A 5,744-nucleotide genomic window follows, 5' to 3' on the forward strand; every position below is an offset into this window, starting at 1 on the left:
AAAAAAAAAAAAAAAAAAAAAAAAAAAAGACAGGGGAAGAGCTCCCTGACTCACCGGGAGTTTGAGACCAGCCTGGGCAATATAGCCAGATCCTGTCTCTATAAAAAAATTAAAAAATTATCCTGTAGTACCAGGTACTAGGGGGCTGAGATGGAAGGATCTCCTGAATCCAGGAGGCTGAGGCTGTAGTGAGCCATGATCATGCCACTGCACTCAAGCCTGGTCTACAGAGTGAGACCCTGTCTCAAAAAATAAACAAACATCCCAAAAACCAAAACTTTAAAAATTATTTCCATTATTTCTCTGCTATATAAATTCACCAACTGCTCCTACAGATCCAATTTCAGAGAAATAGCCATAGAGATTAAAATTCACCAACTGCTCCTACAGATCCAATTTCAGAGAAATAGCCATAGAGATTAAAGAGAGAGAATAGTGTCTGCAAAACCAGAAGTCTGGGATGAACTTTCAGTCTGACAGTGGGGTAAGTATCAATACAGAGTTTCTCAAAGATATTTGGTAATATGTATTAAAAGTCTTACCTATCTATTTACCTTGTGTCCTAGTAATTTTACCCTTAGGAATTATCTAATTAAAGGATACTTGTTCAAGGAAATGAAGATTTATCTATAAGGATATACCACTTAGCATATTGTAACTAAAAATTAGAAGTAGCAGTGGACAATAGTAAAATCAATGGTGGGGGGTCGTAATATAAAATACAATGAACAATGATGGAAGTATGTATATATACATGGAAACGTGCTCACAACAGATTGAGCTTAAAAAGTGAAAAAGGTGGCCGGGTGCGGTGGCTCAAACCTGTAATACCAACACTTTAGGAGGCCGAGGAGAAAGGATTGCCTGAGCTCAGGGGATTGAGACCAGCCTAGACAACTTGGTAAGACCTCGTCTCTATAATAAATCAAATAATAATAATAATAATAATAATAATAATCTGGGCTTGGTGGCATGCACCTGTAGTTCCAGCTACTTGGAAGGTTGAGGCAGAAGGATCGCCTGAGCCCAGCAGGTTGAAGCTGCAGTGACTGTGAGAGTGATACTGCACTCCATCCAGCCTGGGCAGCAGAGTGAGACTCCAACTCAAAAAAAAAAGTGAAAAAAGATAACAAGATAATATATACCATTTATTACCATTTTTGCAAACAGAACAACAACAAAAAAGGCAATTGGGCACTAGGCACTTTCTATGCACCAGGCACTATTCTAAGTACTTCAAAGATGTTGACGTTTAATCCTTGCCTTAAATGTTACATATTGTTATTTTTCCCATTTCACAGGTGGAGAAATAAAAGCATACAGAAGATAAATGACCTGCCAAGATCAGCTATATGCTAGAAAGCCACACAGTTAAGATCAGCTATATGCTAGAAAGCCACACAGCTAAGGTCTGACTCTGGGCAGGCTTTGAAATCTGTGCTTTTACCACTACCCATACTGCCTCTCAGTATAGAAAAAAGCCTGGAGGACATACCTTCAAAATATCAACAGTAGCTATCTCTGGAAGGTGAGCTGTTGAGCCATTTTTATTTTGTTTTTAAAGTCTGTTCTCAGCTGGGTGTGGTGGCTCAAGCCTATAATCCCAGCACTTAGGGAGACTGAGGTGAGAGGACTGCTTGAGCCTAGGGGTTTGAGACCAGCCTGGGCAACATGGCGAGAACTCGCCCCTACAATAAATAAAAAAATTAGCTGCACGTGGTGGTGCACGCCTGTAGTTCCAACTACTTGGAAGGCTGAGGCGGAAGGAATACCTAAACCCAGCAGGTCGAGGCTACAGTGGCTGTGAGCATGTCACTGCACTCAGTGAGACTCCAACTCAAAAAAAAATTAAAAAATAAAAAATAAAATAAAATCTGTTCTCTTTTCTTTTTCCTGCCTCTCTCTCCCTCCCTCCCTCCATCCCTCCTTCCTTTCTTTTCTTTGCTTTCCTTCCTCCCTCCCCTCCTCTCTCCCTCCCTCCTTTCTTTCTCTTTCTTTTGACAGGGTGTCACTCTGTCACCCAGGCTGGAGTGCAGTGGCATGATCACAGCTCATCACAGCTTTAAACTCTTGGGCTCAAGTAATCTTCCTTCCTCAGTCTCCTGAGTAGCTGGGACTAGAGCTGGGACCACCAAACTCAGTGAGTTTTTTGTAGAGCCAAGGTCTCACTTTTGTTGTCCAGGCTGGTCTTGAACTCCTGACTTTAAGTGATCCTCTCACCTCAGCCTTCCAAAGTGTTGGGATTATAGGCATGAGTCACTGTGCTGGTCTTAATCTGCCTTTTTAATATTTAATATGTCACTTATGTAACAAGACAAAACTCCAACAAAATGTTGAAAATACAAGATCTTTGTTGCAGACTTAAACAAGTCTCTCGGGCTTCTGCACTAGACTGGAGTCCAATCTCTTTCTTTCTCTCTCTCTCTCTCTTTCTTCTTCCCCCCTATCGCCGACGCCGTCTCCACCTTTGGGGTACCTGAACCTGGCTGGAGCTGGTCTCTGGCAAGTGGTGCCCAAACAGGGACCTCAAGTTGGAGTCTCACTCTCACCCAGGCTGGAGTGCAGTGGCACGCATACTCATGGTCACTCCAGCGTCGAAATTCTGGGCTCCAGTGATCCTTCTGCCTCAGCCTTCCAAGTAGCTGGAACTACAGACGTGTGCCACCATGCCCAGCTATTTTTAATTTTTTATTGTAGAGACAAGGTCTTGCTAAGTTGCCCAGGCTGGACTTGAACCCGCAGACTCAAGCAATCCACTCACCTCGGCCTCCCAAAGTGCTGGGATTATAAGCTGAGCCACCAAGCCTGACCTCAATAAACTTTTCATCTCCTAAAAAACAAAAACAAAACCAAGTCTCTCTGAGCCTCAGTTTCTTCATCTGTAGAGTGGCAATCATGTCTTTCTGCTTTGAAGAGCTCATGGTAAGATTGAATGAGATCGTTAATATGAAAGCACTTTTTTTGTTTCTTTGTTTTATATTGAGATGGGTTTCACAATGTTGCCTAGGCTAACCTTGAATTCCCGCCTCAGTCTGCTGAGTAGCTAGGATTACAAGTGAGTGTCACCTAGGATCACAAGTGCCAGTGAAAGCACTTTGATGGTGTAGATTTAGGCTATGTTGATCTATCACAGAAACAAAGAACAGAGTACCATATGTTCTCACTCATAAGTGGAATTTGAACAATTATAATACTATAAGAAAGAGTTTGGCAGTAATGGGAAACTGTCAGGGGAGGGGGTGTGGGATTGGCAGTTGAGGGAAACTGCTAGGATAGGGAGGGGCATACCTCATCAACAAGGATACCTGCATAATCAATGCTTGTATACCTAACCCCGAATTTAAATTGTATCCCGAATTGTATTCCACATCTTTATAATAAAAATAAATTTAACAGCCAGGCTCGGTGGCTCAGGCTGTAATCCTGCACCTTGGGAGGCTGAGGTGAGTGGATTGCCTGAGCCCACGGGTTCGAGACCCATCTGGGCAGCGAGAACTCATCTCTACAATAAATCAAAAAATCAGCCAGGCGTGGTCGCGCATGCCTGTAATTCCGGCTACTTGGAAGGCTGAGGCAGAAGGATCGCCGGAGCCCAGCAGGTCAAGGCTGCGGTGGCCAGGAGCGGCCACTGCACTCCAGTCGGGGCGACAGAGTGAGACTCCAACTCAAAAAATAAAAAAATAAAAAAATAAAAACTGCTAGGTGCTATTAAGATACAGAGTAGAAACTGACAATGCAAACTTGATTACTGGAATTCAGAGACTGTTGCTGAGGAAACATTGTGTGGGAGATTCAGTGGTTTCATATTTCATTTGGATCTTTCTAGAGCCTCCCATTATTTCTGAGCTGGGAACTGCATGTCTTTTTTTTTTTTTTTTTCACTCTGTCACCCAGGCTCAAGTGCAGTGGCATGATCATGGTTCACTGCAGCCTCGAACTCCTGGGCTCAAATGATCTTCCTGCCTCAGTCTCCCAAGTAGCTAGGATTACAGGCACATGTCACCACGTTGATAGTTGTTCTTTTCTTTCTTTCTTTTGAGACTAGGTGTTGTTATGTAGCTCAGGCTGGTCTTGAACTCTTGAGCCCAAGCAGTCCTCCTCCCTCAGCTTCCCAAAGTGCTGGGATTACAGGCATGAGTCTCTATGCCTGGCTGCGTGTCTCTTCTTCATGCCATGGATGTGAATAGTAGAGAGACAGGTATTGTCACGGTCTTACACATAAGTAGATGACTTCCATATACCACTGCTTTTTGGGGAATGCATAGTGGGTGTTCCAGGCTTCTCTTACTATCAATTCAGTTGCCAGTCTCAGTCTGTTTTGGTGGTTCTTCTCAAGATTGCTACCGTCTCTCTGTTCAGTCAGCTTCTGGCCTGAAGATTGAAGCTCCTGGTTCTGGTGTGGGCCAGGAATTGGACAGCTGGGATCAATATACAAGCAAGGAGCGTCACAGTCGGGCCTGGGAGCCCACCTGGGTGAAACATACTTTTAAAAGCTAAATAACCCTGCGTGTTCAGGAACCAGTTTCTCACTTTTTTGAGTTGTTTGGTGTGATCACCAACTCTGAGAATTACATAGGAAAAAGGGGGATCTCCTTCACACAAATACTCCCATACCAGGAAATTGTACTCAGAAAACTTGGAGCAGTAATTCTCAGCTAGAGTGAGACAATGGAATCAGCTGGACTGGCATACCCATGCACCCATCCTCAAAGATTGTGATTCTGGGATGGGGCCTAGTCATCAGATCCTTTCAAAGTCTTCAAGGTTGAACCCCTGGATCAGAGTCACAGGAAGCGTGGATGATAACATAGACTTCCGGTGCCTGTTTGGTAATTAGACCGTAATGGCCATAATGACTGAGAACAGATTTGCCACTTCTCAGGAACGTGTGAGCATCTGGGCAAGGCAGCAGATGCTTCCCCAGGAAACAAACTCACAGTGAGGGAAGGAAGGGGGTGTGTGTGTGTGTGTGTGTGTGTGTGTGTGTGTGTGTGTGTGTGTGTGTGTGTTGATACCAATTTGGCAACAAGATTAGAGCCCTGAGGCACATCAAAACATTGGCAAGGTGTTCCATTTTACTCTTCTGCCAGGTTCTGGGAATTTGCTTGCTGCTTCTGACTGGAATATGCCCTACGCTGACCTTTAAGCATTCAAAGTTGACTGAATTCACAGATGAGCTTGAAGAGAAAAGAACCAAACCAGTTTTTGTTTTGAAATGAACACACTTGCAGTGGGGGCAGTGTTGTGGTAATAGCACTCAGCATTTTAAACATATGCTACACCTATACCATTAAAATGCTTTTGCATTCATGATTTCATTCAGTCCCACCACGAGCTCAACACAGGCAGGACTGCCATTTTGCATATGAAGAAACTGAGGCTCAACCTAAGAGCCAGGCAGTTCAACTGGAGACTTGCTCCAAAGGTATGGCAAACTCGGATGAACACCCCAACCATCCTGCCACTTCTGGGGACTAAAGTACCATAAGCCTCAGCCTACAACTGCCTTGCCTTTCAAAGCTGGGCTTTCAGGAACACATTTTTGCTTTATTTCTACTTACAGATCAGGAAGATAATCTTTACTTAACAAATTTGTTGACTTTGAGCTGGGCTCGGTGGCTCAGCCTGTAGTCCTGAGCCTTTGGGAGGCTGAGGTGAGTGGATTGCCTGAGGCTGTGGGTTCGAGACCCGCCTGGGCAACTTGGAGAGACCTCATCTCTACAATAAATCAAAACTAGCCAGGC

This window comes from Carlito syrichta, unplaced genomic scaffold (assembly GCF_000164805.1).
Source record: "Carlito syrichta isolate Samal-C Ts95f unplaced genomic scaffold, Tarsius_syrichta-2.0.1 Scaffold305659, whole genome shotgun sequence".
Lineage (NCBI taxonomy): Eukaryota > Metazoa > Chordata > Mammalia > Primates > Tarsiidae > Carlito > Carlito syrichta.